The sequence below is a fragment of the Macaca nemestrina genome, chromosome 1, assembly GCF_043159975.1.
Source record: "Macaca nemestrina isolate mMacNem1 chromosome 1, mMacNem.hap1, whole genome shotgun sequence".
NCBI lineage: Eukaryota > Metazoa > Chordata > Mammalia > Primates > Cercopithecidae > Macaca > Macaca nemestrina.
Genome location: NC_092125.1, coordinates 194,225,295 through 194,244,102, shown reverse-complemented (window position 1 = coordinate 194,244,102; position 18,808 = coordinate 194,225,295). Strand labels below are relative to the sequence as shown.

General features: G+C 48.7%; 1 long non-coding RNA gene across 1 annotated transcript; it reads left to right on the top strand.

The window, feature by feature from the left end:
- The first annotated feature begins 3,041 nt into the window (after positions 1-3,041).
- LOC139356854 (uncharacterized) lies at positions 3,042-15,286 on the top strand. The gene is made up of 4 exons (XR_011609321.1): positions 3,042-3,113; positions 3,469-3,532; positions 6,848-6,972; positions 14,343-15,286. It is a non-coding gene; the product is annotated as an uncharacterized lncRNA (long non-coding RNA).
- Positions 15,287-18,808: the final 3,522 nt, after the last annotated feature.

Sequence of the window (18,808 nt, the reverse complement as noted above, 5' to 3'; positions counted from 1 at the left end):
CGATCTCTTCACCTCGTGATCCATCCACCTTGGCCTCCCAAAGTGCTGGGATTACGGGGATGAGCCACCATGCCTGGCTTTTTTTTTTTTTTTTTTTTTTTTTTTGACACGGAGTCTTGCTCTGTCCGCCAGGCTGGAGTGCAGTGGAGCCATCTTGGCTCACTGCAACCTCCACTTCCTGGGTTCAAGCAATTCTCCTGCCTCAGCCTTCTGAGTAGCTGGGATTACAGGCATGCACCACCACGCCTGGCTAATTTTTGTATTTTAAGTAGAGGTGGAGTTTCACCATGTTGGCCAGGGTGGTCTCAAACTCCTGACCTCAGGTGATCCACCCACCTCAGCCTCCCAAAGTGTTGGGATTACAGGTGTGAACCACCACATTCAGCCATACTGAGAGGATGCCAGCTGGACTTCTAGGTATGGTGGGGACTTGGAGAAATTTTCTGTCTTACAAGAGGATTGTAAAATGCACCAATGAGCACTCTGTAGCTAGGATTGAAAAACACAGCAGTCAGCGCTCTGTGGCTAGCTAGAGGTTTGTAAAATGTGCCAATCAACATACTGTAAAATGCACCAATTGGTGCTCTGTAAAAATGGACCAATCAGTGTGCTGTAAAATGGACCAATCAGCAGGACATGGGCAGGGACAAATAAAGGAATAAAGGCTGGCCACTCCCCAGACACCAACAGCAACCTCCTTGGGTCCCTTTCCAAGCTGTGAAAGCTTTGTTCTTTCGCGTTTCACAATAAATCTTGCTGGTGCTCAGTCTTTGGGCCGGTGCCACCTTTAAGAGCTGTAACACTTGCTGTGAAGGTCCGCGGCTTCCTTCCTGAAGTCAGCCAGACCAAGAACCCACCAGAAGGAACCAAATCCTGACACAATATGTTCTCATTTGTTGTTGCTACTCCAATAAGCAATTAACAAGAGTGCTATCAGAATGTGTAGGATGATCTTGTATTCAACTAACCTGTCAAATACTCTTACTAATTCTAATGCTTTGCATGTAGATTTTTATTTTCCAGATAGAAAATGAATCATGCATGTAAGGATGGTGTTTACCTCTTCCCTTCTATTTCCTAAGCCTCTGATTTCTATTATATTTATTACATTAGCTAGAAACTCCCATCAAATTTTGAATAAAGAGCATTCTTATTTTTAACTTTTATGGGAGTGCTAGAGTTTCACCGTTGAATTTGATGTTTAGGAATTTGGCAAATATCCTTTATAGGGTTAAGGTATCCTAATTCTAATTTGCTAAGATTTGAAAAATGAATGCATTCATCAAATGATTTTTATTTATTAAAGTGATTATATAGCTTTTATCTTTTAATGTATTAAGGTTCAGAACCGGAATTGTTTTCCTGTTGTTAACGTATCTTTGCATTTTTGGCTAAACTCTACTACATATTTGCTTCTAATTTAGATGTCATATGGATTCTGTTTTCTGTTTTATTATTTAGGATGTTTGTATCTATAACCGTAACTAAGCTTGTTCTAAAATGTTGTTACCTTTAATTGCCCTGGCCTGGGCTGATGACAAGGGCATACTAATATCACAAAACAAGTTAGGCAGTTTTCCCTTTTTTTCCACTCAGTAAAAACAGTTTGTATAAAACAGAATGTATTAGTCAGGGCTAAGTGTGGTGGCTTACGCCTGTAATCCCAGCATTTTGGGAGGGTGAAGTGGGAAGATCATTTGAGGTCAGGAATTTGAGACTAGCCTGGTCAACATGGTGAAACACCATCACTACCAAAAATACAAAAATTAGTTGGGTGTGATGCCACGTACCTATAGTGCCAGCTACTTTGGAGGCTGAGGCACAAGATTCTCTTGATCCCAGGAGGCGGAGGTTGCAGTGAGCCGAGATAGCGCCACTGGACTTCAGCCTGGGTGACAGAGCAAGACTCTGTCTCCTAAAAAAAAAAAAAAAAAAAAAAGGATTAGGGCTCTCCAGAGAAACAGAACCAACAGGACCTAATTTTTTTTTTTTTTTTTAAGATGGAGTCTCGCTCTGTTGCGCAGGCTGGAGTGCAGTGGCACAATCTTGGCTCACTGCAAGATCCACCTCCCGGGTTCAAGTGATTCTCCTGCCTCAGCCTCCTGAGTAGCTGGGACTACAGGCGCCCGCCAACACGCCCAGCTAATTTTTGTATTTTTAGTAGAGACAGAGTTTCATCATATTGGACAGGCTGGTCTTGAACTCGTGACCTTGTCATCCGCCCACGTCAGCCTGCCACAGTGCTGGGATTACAGGCGTGAGCCACTGCACCTGGCCAGGACCTATTTATTTATTATGACAAACTGGCTTATGTGATTATGGAGGTGGAGAAGTTCCAAGACCTGCAGTTAGCAAACTGGAGACCCAGGAGAGCCAATGTGTGTTCCAGTCTGGAAGTCCACTGCCTTGAGATCAAAGAACAGCCAACGTTTCAGTTCAAGTCTATAGAATGGAAAAGACCTATGTCCCAGCTCATATGGTCAGGCAGGAGACCTTGCCTCTTACTTGAGGGAGGGGCGGCCTTTTTGTTCTATTTAGGCCTGATTGGATGAGGGCCACCCACATGAGGGCATGCAGTCTGCTTTATTCAGTCAAGTGTCAATTCCATCCAAAAATAACCTCACAGATACTCAGAATGTTTGACCAAATAAACTGGGCAGCCCATGACTCAGTCAAGTTGACACATAAAATGAATCACATAGAATATATTCTTTGAAGGTCTGGACAACTGAGCTGTAAGTCCCAACAAGCCTGTTATCCTTTGCTCATTTGTTTGGGTGTGGAAGTGTGGGTGACTTATTTTTCATCAGGATAATTCCCCTGGAGCCATTCTGTCCTACAAGGGCCTACATGGTATGATCCTCCCTGGCTCCCTTGGAGGAACCCTGATCTTAGTCCTTGAAGACTAACAGCATCCAGGAGACTAAAAAATGATGGGCTGTTTTATCTGTACAAACTACTAGCTTTTGGGCTACACCATTTGGGAATTTTGTATTTATCATAGCAGTTATGCCGTTATTTCAATTGACCACTAGAGGGCAGGAATGGCTTATAAAACCGGATCCAGTATGCTAAAAGGGCTTTAATAAAGCTAACCTACGGTGGATTGAAAGGTATGATTTTTTTTTTTTGGCCCGGGCGTGATGACTCATGCCTCTAATGCCAGCACTTTGTGAGGCCGAGGTTGGCAGATCACCTGAGCGCAGGAGTTTGAGATCAGCCTGACCAACATGGCGAATCCCCATCTCTATTAAAAATACAAAAATTACACCCAGGCATAGTGCCACGGGCACCTGTCATCCCAGCTACTCGGGAGACAGAGACAGAAGAATCTTTTGAATCCGGGAGGCGGAGGCTGCAGTGAGATGAGATCATGCCCCTTCACCCTAGCCTGGACGACAGAGTAGACTCCGTCTCAAATGAAAAAAAATTTTTTTTTTCTTTTCTTCTTCCCTTCACTGTCCTTAGTGTGTCCAGAATTGCTGGGTTCTTGGTCTCACTGACTTCAAGGATGAAGCCGCGGACCCTCGGGGTAAGTGTTACAGTTCCTAAAGATGGTGTGTCCAGTTTCCTTATGATGTTCTGACGCGTTCGGAGTTTCTTCCTTCTGGTGGGTTCCTGGTCTTGCTGGCTTCTGGAGTGAAACCGCAGACCTCCGCGGTGAGTGTTACAGTTTTTTTTTTTTTTTTTGAGAGGGAGTCTGGCTCTGTTGCCCAGGCTGGAGTGCAGTAACGCGATCTCGGCTCACTGCAAGCTCCGCCTCCTGAGTAGTTGGGACTACAGGCTCCCCCACCAGCATGCCCAGCTAATTTTTTGTATTTTTAGTAGAGATGGGGTTTCACCTTGGTCTCGATTTCTTGATCTTGTGATCCACCTGTCTCAGCCTCCCAAAGTGCTAGAATTACAGGTGTGAGCCACAGCGCCCGGCCACAGCTCTTAAATGGGTGCCTCCTGGAGTTATTCATTCCTCCCGGTAGGTTCGTGGTCTCGCTGGCCTCAGGAGAGAAGCTGCAGACCTTCGCAGTGAGTGTTACAGCCCATAAGAGCAGTGCAGATCCAAATAGTGACCAGCAATATTTATTTCAAAGAGTGAAATAACCGAACCCCCTACTGTGTAGAAAAGCACCATGCCAGATAGGGCTGCTGGCTCGGGCAGTCTGCGTTTATTCCCTTATCTCGCCCCACCCACATCCTGCTGATTGGTCCATTTTACAGAGAGCTGATTGGTCCATTTTGACAGGGTGCTGATTGGTGCGTTTACAATCCCTGAGTTAGACACAGAGTGCTGATTGGTGTATTTACAATCCTCTAGCTAGAGGTAAAAGTTCTCCAAGACCCCATTAGATTAGCTAGACACAGAGCACTGATAGGTACATTTACAAACCTTGAGCTAGACACAGAGTGCTGATTGGTGTATTTACAATCCTTTAGCTAGACATAAAACTTCTCCAAGTCCCCAGGGGATTAGCTAGATACAGAGTGCTGATTGGTGCATCCAGGAACCCTGAGCTAGACACAGAGTTCTGATTGGTGCATATACAATCCTCCGCTAGATATAAAACTTCTCCAAGTCCCCACCCCACTTAGGAGGCCAGCTGGCTTGGCCTAGTGGATCACGTGCTGGGCCGCCAGTTCCACCGCACACTTACACTCCTCAGCCCTTGGGCGGTGGATGGGACCGGGCGCCACGGAGTAGGGGGCAATGCCCGTCAGGAAGGCTCGGGCCACGTGGGAGCCCACGGGTGGGGGCAGGATCGGGCATGGCGGGCTGCAGGTCCCGAGGACTGCCCTGAGGGGAGGCGGCTGAGGCCAGGTGAGAATTCCAGCGCAGTGCTGGGGGACCCGGCGCCCCCTCCGCAGCTGTTGGACAGGGTGCTAAGGCCCTCAAAGCCCCTGGCCGCTGCGAGTGCGGGGGCCCGCCGAGGCCACGCCCAGCCAAGCCGGCGCCCACCGGGAACTCACGATGGCCCGTGAGCGCTGTGCCCAGCCCTGGTTCCAGCTGGCACCTCTCCCTCCACACCTCCCCGCAAGCAGAGGGAGCCGGCTCTGGCCTTGGCCAGCCCAGAGAGGGGCTCCCACAGTGCATCAGCGGGCTGAAGGACTCCTTAAGCGTGGCCAGTGTAGACGCCATGGCCTGAGGAGGTGCCAAGAGTGAGCAAGGGCTGCCAGCACTTTGTCACCTCTCATTAGGACCTTCAGACTTAAAGAATTTAAGAAACTTGGCCGGGCGTTGTGGCTCATGCCTGTAATCCCAGCACTTTGGGAGGCTGAGGCGGGTGGATCACAAGGTCAGGATATGGAGACCATCCTGGCTAACACAGTGAAACCCCGTCTCTACTAAAAATACAAAAAAAAAAAAAAAAAAAAAAAAAAAAAAAAATTAGCCAGGCATGGTGGTAGGTGCCTGTAGTCCCAGCTACTCGGGAGGCTGAGGCAGGAAAATGGCATGAACCCGGGAGGCGGAGCTTGCAGTGAGCCAAGATCGCACTCCAGCCTGGGCAACAGAGCAAGACTCTGTCTCAAAAAATAAAATAAAATAAAAAATAAAAATCTAAGAAACGTGTCCAGGCCAGGTGTGGTGGCTCATGCCTGTAATCTTAGCACTGTGGGAGGATTGCTTGAGTCCAGAAATTTGAGACCAACCTGGGTGACACAGGGAGACCCCATCTCTACAAAAAATAAAATTAGCTGGTACACACCTGTAGTCCCAGCTATTCAGGAGGTTGAGGCAGGAGGATCTCTTGAGCCCTGGATGTGGAGGCTGCAGTGAGCCGAGATTATGCCACTGCTCTCCCACTCCATCCTGGGCAACAGAGCGAGACAGTCTGTCAAAATATAAAAATTAAAAAGAGAGAAAATAAAGTTGTCCAAATCATGTATTCCAGTACATAGCAAATCTGGAATGTTAACCTAGGTTTTTCTGACTCCAAATTTTATGGTTTCTGGTGTGGGTACAAATCAATAATTATTCTTCTTTCATTCTTTTTTTAAAAAAATTCCGCCTTGCGGTGGCTCACCTCTGTAATCCCAGAACTTTGGGAGGCCAAGGCGGGCGGATCACTAGATCAGGAGATCGAGACCACCCTGGCCAACACGATGAAACCTCGTCTCTACTAAAAATACAAAAAAATTAGCTGGGCGTGGTGGCGGGCACCTGTAGTCCCAGCTACTCGGGAGGCTGAGGCAGGAGAATGGCGGGAACCTGGGAGGCGGAGCTTGAAGTGAGCCAAGATCTTCCAACTGCATTCCAGCATGGGCGACAGAGGGAGACTCCGTCTCAAAAAAAAAGTGTTTAGAACAGTGTATGGTACTTGGTAAATACTAAATAAAATCAAGCTGTTGTTATTAACTCAACCAATATTTCTTTTTTTTTTTTTTTTTTTTTTTTTTTTTTTGAGACGGAGTCTTGCTCTGTCACCCAGGCTGGAGTGCAGTGGCCGGATCTCAGCTCACTGCAAGCTCCGCCTCCCGGGTTTACGCCATTCTCCTGCCTCAGCTTCCCGAGTAGCTGGGACTACAGGCGCCCGCCACCGCGCCCGGCTAGTTTTTTGTATTTTTAGTAGAGACGGGGTTTCACCGTGTTAGCCAGGATGGTCTCGATCTCCTGACCTCGTGATCCGCCCGCCTCGGCCTCCCAAAGTGCTGGGATTACAGGCTTGAGCCACCGCTCCCGGCCTAAACCAATATTTCTTAAGCAACTACTCTGTTCTAGTACCACTGTTCTAGGTACTGGGGTAGCACAATCATACTCATACAGAGGTTACCTATTGGAGCTTATATTCTAGGAAGGTAGATGGACAAGAAACAAAATAATAAAAGTTTGTGTTTCTTTCGCATGAATATGAAGGAATATGGCCAAAAATAGAGCATGGAAGACGACTGGGAGTGCTGGTGCTGGAGGAAGGCTTGCTACGTAAATGGGGCTGTCAGAGGCACCTCCTCTGAGGCGACATCCAGAAAAATCCAAAAGAGGTGAGGCCGCCAGCTAGGAAGCTGACTCATACGCATGCGTAGGAGCAGAGTATTGCGCAGAGAGGCGTGAGGATAAGGGCTGGAGGCGGGGCCGCACCGGCCTTCAAGGAAGGGGAAAGGGGCCGTGTGATGCTAATTTTATGTCACCTTGGCCAGGCTGTGGTGCCCATGGTTTGGACAAACAAGTCTAGCTGTTGCTACAAAGGCAAATTTTTGGATGTGATTACCATTTAAATTAGTAGACTTTGAGTAAAGCAGATTACCCTCTATATGGTGGGCGGGCCATTCGGTTGAAGACCTTAAGAAAAATGACTGAGGTCTCCCGAGGAAGAAGGATTTCTGCCTCCTGACGGCAACATCGAAATTTAACTTGAGTTTCCAGCCTTCGTACTTGAGAATGCAACATCAACTCTTCCTGAATTTCCAGGCTGACAACCTGCCCTGTGGATTTCAGAGTTGCCTGTTCCCACATCGCATGAGCCAGTTCCTTAAAATAAATCTCTCTCTCTTCTCAGTAGTGCTCTAATAGAGGCCAGGGTCGCAGAAGGGAGGGAAGGATGGGGCGAGGACGATGAAACGGGGCCAGAAGTGAGGTGAGGTGGGGAGCCGATGGGGGGCCTGGAGCCGCTGGGAGAGCGCTGGCCTTTGCACTGACTGGGGGTCCCTGGAGGGCGCCGAGCAGAAGGGAGACTCGGAGGCCGGTGGTGTTCAAAGCGCCCTCTGGCGGCCGTGAGGAGCCGGGGGCTGCAGGGGCCCGGGCGGTGGGAGGGAGCCTCGGGAGGCGCGGGGGCGGAGGGGACCTGGTGCGGGCTCGGACCTCGGCAGTGGCGCCCGCGGTGATAAGCGGACACATTCTGGTGTATTCTGAAGATGGAGCGGAGGGGATGTGCGGGCACTCTGGGTGCGGGCTGTGAGAGAAGAGGTGTCAGGGTCAACTCCAGGGCTTTCGGGCTGAGCAGCTGGAAGGACAGAGTTGCCATTTCTCGAGAGCAGGAAGATTTGGAGAGGAATCTGTCCAGGAGCGGGGCGGAGGACAGGAGCTGGGCTTTGGACTCGTTCGTTCTGGGCGCCTCTGGGCCTTGGCTGTTGGATGTCCAGGCCTGCACCTCGGGGCCTGGGTTGCAGACGTGAATTTGGCGGCTCTGAGCTGGGCCTGGTCCCGACCACAAAGGGAGGCTGGCAGAGCCTGCCCAGAACCGGGGCCTGTGCTCCTCCCTCCGCGCCTGCAGCGCGAGCCTTGTCCTCGGAATCTCTCCTGGCCGCCCTGCGCCTCCCCACGCGGGGTCTCCCACCAGAAGCACCGTTCTGGGTGCCCGAGGCAGCGGGGGTGACACCCACTCCTGCCCCCTGTTCAGTGCACGGGGCCAGGCTCTTCAGGTCACAGTGACTCACAGAAAACAGGAACAAGCCTGGAAATCCTCAAACCCGGTCACCCATTAACCGGGTCCTGAGTGAGGCCCAGCGTTACAGGCCTCGGTTTCGCACCAGAGCTGGCGCCATTTAGTCCAGGGAAGGCAGGTGGGTCCTGTCTCCTATGCCTCCCTTGATGAGTTAAGTTTGCTCTGGGCAGGACTGTCTTACCAAGGGTGAGGGAGCAGTAATCCATCAGCAGTGGCTCCCGCGGGGACAGGCACAGTGAGTGGCTGCTCATGCCAGATATTGGCCATTTGCAATTTGCCTGCAAATCCCTGTGGGCCTGTGCTTCAAAGGGCCCATCGAGTCACTGTGCAGTGGCGGTCAGTCACCCAGCTTTCTAAGATCACAGGTTGAATGAGAAGCTTTCAGTCCTGAATCAAACAGGAGGAGCCCTAAAGCCAGCATGGGGCCCTGTCTCACTCGCAGCCCAGCTATAGAACCAGGACCTCTCAGCAGCACTTTGGGGAGAGATTCAGCGGCACAAACAGAATATGTGCCATGCTGAGGACATGGGTGGCCACTGCAGCCCCACAGGTGTCTTTCTTAGTGGGCACATGATCTCAATTAACTGGGAGGACTCTGGTCTTTTTATTTCTTTGCCGAACACATCTGTAACCTGAAGAATTAACCTCTGTTACCTGTGATGGAAGTTTCTTCCTTAGAGTGTCCTTGATGAGGGTGCTTATGTAACTTAACCTCAGGAAGATTTAGAACTAAGGCTAGCACGCTAAACCAAAAATTAAAATCTTAGCACTGGCCGGGCGTGGCGGCTCACGCCTGTAATCCCAGCACTTTGGGAGGCCGAGGTAGGCAGATCACTTGTGGTCAGGAGTTCGAGACCAGCCTGGCTAACATGGTGAAGCCCCATCTCTACTAAAAATACAGAAATTACCCGGGCGTGGTGCTGCGTGGCCTGTAATCGCAGTTACTCAGGAGGCTGAGGCAGAAGAATAGCTTGAACCCGGGAGGCGGAGGTTGCAGTGAGTCAAGATTGTGTCACTGCACTCCAGCCTGGGCTACGGAGCAAGATTCTGTTCTCAAAAAAACAAAAACAAAAAACCTTAGCATTAATATTTCTGTTCAAATAAATAATCTAGACACATTTAGGGTTTTTGTTTTGTTTTCTGTTTTTGTTTTTGAGACAGGGTCTCAGTCTATCTCCCAGGCTGGAATGCAGTAGCCAGATCTCAGCTCACTGAAACCTCTGCCTCCCGGGCTCAAGTGATCCTCCCACCTCAGTCTCCTGAATAGCTGGGATCACAGGCGGGTGCAACCATGTCTGGCTAATTTTTAAATTCTTTGTGGAGATGAGGTCTCACTATATTGCCCAGGCTGTTCTCAAACTCCTGGGCTCAGGCGATCAGCCTCAGCCTCCCAAAGTCCTGGGATTACAAGTGTGAGCCACAGTGCCTGGCCTTAGTTTTTTATACAAACGGATTTTAGAGAGAACTTAAGATTCATCCTATTTATAACTTGGATTTACTTGATGTATAAGAATGATTTAAATCTTCAGGAAGGTTTTGTTTATACAGATAACTGGGTGTTCTGTGCGGGAGCCACGGGAGCTGCGTGCGGGGAGAAGAAAAGGCACACACACAATACCTTTAAGGGTAAACAAGCTTTATCCCACGTAAATGGCAGTGCAGATATAATAAGCAAATTATGTAAGAAAATTAATATAAGCAAATTGATATAAGTAAATGATATAATAAGCAAATTGTAATGGGAAGGGGAGAAGGGAAAACAGATAGATGTATTTACACTCACCAGACTATGGAGGATTCACCACCAGACTGGGAAGCAACAGCCTGGGCTCCGGAGTCGGCCACTCGTCCATGCACGGATCGGGAGAGGTCTCGCGAGGCTTCAGCGCAGCCTGGGACCCTAGCTCCTTTTTGTAACGAGTTGTTTGGCATGAGGTCTGGTCACAGGGCCCTTTGTGATCGGTCTCAAGGAACACAAAAAGGTAAACTTGGAACACAAAAAGGTCAACTTGTTTTTGCGACTGTCTATTGTTTTTCAAGAACTAAGGTATAGGAATAGATTGAAATAGAGATTTCTCCGAAACAGCGCTGAACGCCTCAAGGGGCTCACACAACCAGGTCAAGGACTTGGTGACCATTGTTTGTGTCCATGTTCAGTTGAGTTCAGATTTAATATTTAACTTTTCTTCCACACTGAGATACTGAAAAAGAAAATCAAACCTATTCATTTATGCTTGAAGATGTAAAGTTGTAAAAAGCCCTTTAGAAGCATTTGCTAAAATCTAGATTTTCAAACAAGATTTGTAAGCTGAATTTTATTTATACTTTTAAAATATTTTATTATTATTAAATTTTAATTTTTGGTAGACATGGGGTCTTGATATGTTGCCCAGGCTGGTCTCCAATTCCTAGCCTCAAGTAATCCTCCTGCCTCGGCTGCCTAAATTGCTGGGATTACAGGTATGAGCCACCACACCTGGCCAATAGGTTGAATCTTAAGAAAGAACTAGTAGTATTTTGAAGTAGTAACTTTAATAAATAGAAACTAATTGTTTACTCCAGAAATAAACTTCCAAATAGTCTTTTCTGTGACTGAAAACCATCCTTAGGACTCAACCCAAATATGCATCAAAAGGTGAATGGACAAACAAATTGGGGTCCATCCATACAAGGGAATACTACACAGCAACAAAAAGAAACAGCAATTTATTCACAGAACTTGATGAATTTCTAAAGCATTATGCTAAGTGAAGGAAGCCAGACTTAAAAGTTTCCCTGCCGTCTGATTCCATTTATACATAGACAAAACCATGGTAGGCTAGGCATGGTGGCTCACGCCTATGATCCCGGCACTTAGGGAGGCTGAGGGGGGCAGATCACAAGGTCAGGAGTTTGAGACCAGCCTGGCCAACATGGTGAAACCTTGTCTCTACTAAAAATACAAAAATTAGTTGGGCATGGTGGTGTGTGCCTGTAATCCCAGCTACTGGGGAGGCTGAGGCAGGAGAATGACTTGAACCTAGGAGGCAGAGGTTATGCCACTGCACTCTAGCCTGGGTGATAGAGTAAAACTCTGTCTCAAAAAAAAAAAAAAAAAAAAAAGAAAAAACAAAAAAACAAAAAACAACCATGGTGGCAGAAACACAGAAACCAGATCAATGCTTGAGACTGGAGGAGGTGATTGGCTGCAAAGGGGTCAGAGGGAGTTTCTGGGTGATAGAAATGCTCCATATCAGCCGGGCGCGGTGGCTCACGCCTGTAATCCCAGCACTTTGGGAGGCAGAGGTGGGTGGATCACGAGGTCAAGAGATCGAGACAAAGGTGAAACCCCGTCTCTACTAAAAATACAAAAAAGTTAGCCGGGCACTGTGGCGGGTGCCTGTAGTCCCAGCTACTCAGGAAGCTGAGGCAGGAGAATTGCGTGAACCCGGGAGGCGGAGCTTGCAGTGAGCCGAGATCACGCCACTGCACTCCAGCCTGGGCGACAGAGCAAGACTCCGTCCCAAAAAAAAAAAAAAAGAAAAGAAATGCTCCATATCACAATTATGAGGTGATTGCCTGAGTGCTTACATTGGCATGACTCACCAAATTTTACATTTAACAGTGGTGAATTTTGTTGTACATAAATTACACCTCAATAACACAGATTTTTAAAAAGAATACTATTCTCAAGATTACCAGAACCCTCCATATTCAACATGAGGCATGAAACAGGACCATTTTTTTAGACAATAATGTGGGAAAGGGGAGGGGGCTGTGAAGAGAGAGGCCAAGTAATCACGGAGTCACCATGGAAACCAGGAGAGCCAGCTGGGTGCAGAAGTAGAGTGGGTTCCCCCATTCGAGGTTCCCCTTATGAATCAAGTCAAACCAAGTCACCGTGATTGAATGATTCTCTCTTTTTTTTTTTTTTTGAGACTGTCTCGCTCTGTCCTGAAGGCTGGAGTGCAGTGGCGCAATCTTGGCTCACTGCAACCTCTGCCTCCCAGGTTCACACCATTCTCCTGCCCCAGCCTCATGAGTAGCTGGGACTACAAGGGCCCACCACTACGTCTGGCTAATTTTTTGTATTTTTAGTAGTGGCAGTGTTTCACCGTGTTAGCCAAGATGGTCTCCATCTCCTGACCTCGTGAGCCGCCTGCCTCGGCCTCCCAAAGTGCTGGGATTACAAGCATGAGCCACCGCACTGGCCTGAATGACTCTTTTCTAGCAGGTGTAGAGCAGGGGTCAGGTTTTGCCTGGTGTCTTAGTTATCGATTGCTATGTAACAATGACCATAAACTTGGTGCTTTCAACAATGCTCATTGATTACCTTACAGATTCTGTGGTTTAGGAGTATGGCTTGGCTTAGCTGGGTCCTTGGCTCAGTATTGCACAAGGCTACACTCAGGGTGTTGTTCAGGCTCACCTGGAGGCTCCTCCAGGAGAAAAGCCACTTACTCAGGTTGAGTAACTTAGGTTGTTGGTAGAATTCATATCCTTGTGCCATATGACTGGGCCCTGGCTTGGGCACCTGGTCTTTTTCTGGCTGCCAGCTGCAGGCTGCCCCTGAAGCCCTTGAGGCCACCCATAGTTCCAGCCACAGGGGCTTCTCCAACATGGCTGATTACTGCCTCCACCCAGCAGGCGCGTCTCTGTCTCCAGGCGACTAATTTTTTTTTTTTTTTTTTTTTTGACGAAGTCTCGCTCTGTTGCCAGGCTGGAATGCAGTGGCGCTATCTCGGCTGACTGTAACCTGCACCTCCCAGGTTCAAGCAATTCTCCTGCCTCAGCCTCCCAAGTAGCTGGGACTACAGGTGCCCGCCACCATGCCCAGCTAATTTTTGTATTTTTAGTAGAGATGAAGTTTCCCCATGTTGGCCAGGATGGTCTCAATCTCCTGACGTCGTGATCCACCTGCCTCGGCCTCCCAAAGTGTTGGGATTACAGGCGTGAGCCAACCGCACCTGGCCCTAAGTCGGTCTTATACAGGGCAAGGCAGTCATGGGAGCGGTATCCCCTTACCTGTGCCATGTGATGCAGCTTGCTTATGGGAGTGACATCCCTCACGTTTGCCATATTCTATTGGTTAGAAGCAAGTCATGGGTTCTGTCCACATGCAAGGGGACCCTACAAGGCATGGACATCATGGGGCGAGGGCAGGGGGAAGGGGCCACTCTGAAGTCTGTTCCACACCTGGTGATGGCAATGGAGGGAGAGATGGTTAAAGAAGAGAGGCTGCTTGCAAGGGGTGATGACAGAGATGAGGGTCAATGGGCCACTAGCTAGGGAGGGAGGGACGTGAAGCCAGGAATGGCTGGTAAGTGGGTGGTGGAGTCAATGGTTTGAAGACCTCTTGAAGGGGAAGAAGTTCTGCGACAAGGATGCTGGGCAGAGGAAGAGGAAGGAAGGAAAGTGGTGGCTGGAGAAAGGGATGTTTGAAATCAGGATTCCTGAAAGGAGAGGCTTTAAGTGATGGTGGGTTCTGTGAGGGGTGATTGAGGGGGTGGGAAGGAGGTCACTGGGACTGAGGGGTCTAATGGCCTGCCTGCCTCTACCCTGTCCCATCTTAGTCTGCTCTTCCCACTGGGGCCCCAGGCCTCTCCTCACAGGGAATGCAGGTTATGAATCTCCTCTTCTCTGGACCTTCCAATGCCCTCTTGCCTGCCTCAGAGAAAATCTAAACCGTTCCTGTGACCTGCTCCCCTTCTCCCTGGCGGACTGTCTCCTGCCACTCTTTCCTGCTGTCTACACTGCAGTTTCACTCTAGGGTGGCCCTTGCTGCTCCCGGCCTGGCCTCCCTCCCCTCAGAGTCTCAAGGCACCCTCCCTCCCTGAAGTTTCTGTCCACACTGCTACCTTTGGCCTTCTCTGTCCATCTTATAGAAAAATATCACCTCTCCCATCACTCTCTGTCCCCTTATCTCCCTTTACCATCAAACATGGTACATATATATTTGCCTAGTGGTTTCTCATCTGTCTCTCCCAACAGGAATGTCAGCTCCATGCATCTGGGGCTCCGTTTGCTTCACTGCTATATCCAGCACCTACAAGAGAACCTGGCACAGACTCGGTGCCCCATGAATATTACTGGATGGAGGCAGACAGAGCTGGTCTCTGTGTCCTGAAGGGTTGGTGAGTTGATACTGATTAGTCAAAGGCCAAAGCCTTGTGATATAAGCCAGGAGCTGTTGTGAGGCCTGGATACCCTCTCTCAATTGTCTGGAAGGAGTGGATACAGAAGATACAGCCTTTCACAGGCTGTAGAGCTTGACAGCTAGGAGCTGTGACCCACAGTAGCTGTGTCTCCTTGAACAAGGAGTTAATCTTTTTGAGCCTCTGTTTCCTTATCTGTAAAGTGGAGACAATGATCGATTGAAACCTAAATCATGGCGTCAGGCAGATAAGCCCAGACTCTGCACGCAAAGCTCTTAGTACAGTGCCTGCCTGTGGTGAGTGCTTGGTAATTGTTGGGTAACATATATTATTTCTCTGTGGCTGTTTACGATTGGATTTTCCACTATGATCCAAATAAGCTTTGCCTTTTTGTTTTTTTTTTTTTGAGATGGAGTTTTGCTCTTGTTGCCTAGGCTGGAGTGCAATGGCACGATCTTGGCTCACTGCAACCTCCGTCTCCCAGGTTCAGGCGATTCTCTTGCCTCAGCCTCCCAAGTAGCTGGGATTACAGGCTTCCGCCACCATGCCCGGCTGATTATTATACTTTTTAGTAGAGACAGGGTTTCACCATGTTGGCCAGGCTGTTCTCGAGCTCCTGACCTCAGGTGATCCACCTGCCTCAGCCTCCCAAAGTGCTGGGAATATAGGTGTGAGCCACTGTGCCTGGCCCAGCTTTGCTATTTTAAAAGAGACGAGGTCTCACTATGTTGCCCAGGCTGGTCTTGAACTCCTGAGCTCAAGTGATCCTCCCACCTTGGCCTCCCAGAGTGCTAGGATTATAGGTGTGAGCCACCACACCCGGCTCATTTACTATTTTTCTGATCTAGGTTAGATCGTTTTACTTGAAATAAGATTCAGTTTCCTCATCTGCATAATGGAGATAATAATTCCTGCCCTGGCTCCTTCAGTTAAACTGTTGGCAGGCGTGCATGAACTAACACATGTGAAAGCATTTTGAAATATTATGTTGCTGGCCGGGCGCGGTGGCTCAAGCCTGTAATCCCAGCACTTTGGGAGGCCGAGACGGGCGGATCACGAGGTCAGGAGATCGAGACCATCCTGGCTAACACAGTGAAACCCTGTCTCTACTAAAAACTACAAAAAACTAGCCGAGTGTGGTGGCGGGCGCCTGTAGTCCCAGCTACTCGGGAGGCTGAGGCAGGAGAATGGCGGGAACCCGGGAGGCGGAGCTTGCAGTGAGCTGAGATCCGGCCACTGCACTCCAGCCCGGGCGACAGAGCGAGACTCCGTCTCAAAAAAAAAAAAAAAAAAGAAATATTATGTTGCTATACGATGTGATATATTAGTATTTTTTCTTCTTGTTGATTGGGTCCTTTTAGGGTTGCTAGAGTTTTAGGCAATGGATGGTTCACTAGTTTTCTTTCTTGTTTTTTTTTTTGTGACGGAGTTTCACTCTTGTTGCCTAGGCTGGAGTGCAGTGGCATGATCTTGGCTCACTGCAACCTCTGCCTCCCAGGTTCAAGAGATTCTCCTGCTTCAGCCTCCCTAGTAGCTGGGATTACAGGTGCCCACCACCACACCCGGCTAATTTTTTGTATTTTTAGTAGATATAGGGCTTTACCATGTTGGCCAGGCTAGTCTCGAACTCCTGACCTCAAGTGATCCACCCACCTCGGCCTCCCAAAGTGCTGGGATTACAGGCATAAGCCACTGCACCCGGTCAGTCCATTAATTTTCAAAGGCTCTAATGGAATATATAGGGTGCCCAGAATATGGGGGTGACTATACTGGACTTCTTGGAGCAGAACAGTGGAACTCAGATTTTGCTTAAAGCCCCAAGCAAAAGCATAGGCTTGAAATGTCCCTAGGGCTGAGGGCAGTGTAGGTCAGTCAGCCAGCTTTCTGAGCTTCAGGGGCTGAACAACAGCCTTGCTCCTTTTCATTCCCACATGAAGCAAAAAGAAAGAGTCCAGAGATCCTGGTGTCTATCTTTGGATATCCAACACCTGCCCTGTTTTCACCTGTCACTACCAAGTAATTAACAAGGGCCTCTCAGCAGCCCAATCCATGAGAGATTCAACTTTCACAAATCAAACCACAGCCCTCTGAGGTCACGGCCTTGCACCAGAGCTACAGGGCTCATTGTGTCTTGGGCAGTGGGGAGGAGAAATCAGTGACAGTCATCATGACAGGCAAGGTGTGTGCATCAGCCAGTACCTCTTGCCCAGGCCAGATCCAGGATGGGGACAGGAGCCCGTCAGGATGCCACATGGTACTCAATCCCTCCAGGTATGCTGATCACCAGGCAGCTTGTGGCCCTTGGCCATCCTAGAGCAACAAACCTTCTTGTCTTACACTAGGTTTTCTGGGGGAGTTCTCTGGGGAGGCAAGCCCAGTACAGACACTGCTCCACTGGGAGACATCCAACCTACGCTTGTGGGATCAGAGTGGCAGGTGGTGCCTCTATACCTGGTTCCTCAAGCTCAAAGTAAACTGATTTCCAGATCAACACGTGCGCGCGTGCACACACACACACACACACACACCCACCAGTGAGTAGCTGCTAATGTCCTTGATTCCCTCATTCCTCTCACTCTTTAAGCCATGAGGTAAAGGTGAGGGGAGAGAGACTATATCCATTCATGTGTCAATATCCATTCACATGTATTTCAAAGAACCAGCTCAAATGTATTTCCAGCCTCCTTTGCAGTTTGATGCAGCCAACTAAGTTCTCACGAGTGAAACATGGCTGGAAGGAGATGTGCTCCTTCTGGGTCTTTAGGACTGTGGTCAAGGCTGAGTGTGGTGGTTCTTAACTGTAATCCCCTCACTTTGGGAGGCCAAGGTGGGAGCATCACTTGAGTCTAGGAGTTCAAGACCAGCCTGGGCAACATAGGGAGGCCCTGTCTCTACAAAAATTTAAAAAGTAGCCGGGTATGGTGGTATACATCTGTGGTCCCAGCTACTTGGGAGGCTGGGGTATTGCTTGGGCCTGGGAGGTTGAGGCTGCCGTGAACCAAGATCCAGTGAACCAAGATCCAGTCACTGCATTCCAGCATGGGTAACAAAGCGAGATTCTGTCTCAAAAATAAGTAAATAAATAAAAAATAAAAAAGACTGTGGTCATGTCTCTACCAGGCTCTCTTCCCCTTCCTGCTGGCTTGAACTTGTGGACACCTAGCTTCAGCCTTGTAGGCACAAGAGTGCCCTAGTGGGTGGTGAAGGATTGCGACAGAAGGAATCTGGGTCTCAGGATGTCTGTGTTGAGTGGAGCTTCCTGCTGACCTGGAATGTTCACCAGGCTGTTACATGGGAGACAAATAAACTTCCATCTTCTTTCATCCACAGAATGATTGTTAGGCCTCTTTGTTATAGAGGCTGAACCTTATCCTTACTAAGCACAGGGAAGAAGAGCATGGCAGAACCAAAGACTTTCCAGGCTAATTCAGCAGCCCAGCCAACAGGCCTGCATGGCTGCCACAGAACATCGCTGGGATTGCATCCCAAGGGGAAGCCTGGGAAGGAAGCAGTATCCTGTATTGGCTACGACTGAATCAGACAGGCCTTGGTCTTAATTTTGGCTGGAATATTTATTAGTGTTGTGAATTTTGGGTACTTTCACTAACAAATCGAGTCTCAGTTTCCTCTTCTGTAAAATGGGGATGATAGCGGTAGTTACTCACAGAGCTATGTGAGAATTTTATGAGACAGTGTAGATAAAAGGCTCACAAATGTTTACTGTTATTAATGGGATCAGCTAATAGACCTGATTTTTCCTACCCTCTCTCTCCAGGAAGGAGGTTAATGTCTTGAGTTTTCCACAAAGTCATAAATATTCAGTGCAAATAAATTACAAGTTCCTAAGGCCTTCAGCACACCTAATATTTCTTAGTCACCTACTATGGGCCAGGCACTAGGAGAGGGGCCAGGGGACAGAGAGACCCTTGTGGAAATTAATTTATGCATTGCTCCTCAGAAAGCATTAACCTTCTCCAGGCCTACAGGTTGGAGTCCAGTCACCTACTGAATGCCAATCTACCTCAGCTTGGAAAGAAATCCCAACCCTTCTTCCCACCTCCTGATGAGGTGCCTCAGCCCCACCCCAGACAAGTGAAATCATAATCTCTGGGGCCTGGGTACCGAGAGTTTTATTTTTATTATTTTTATTATATTTATTTATTATTATTTTTGAGACAGAGTCTCGCTCCGTCGCCCAGGCTGGAGTGCAGTGGTGTGATCTTGGCTCACTGAAACCTCTGCCTCCTGGGTTCAAGTGATTCTTCTGCCTCGGCCTCCTGCGTAGCTGGGACTACAGGTGCA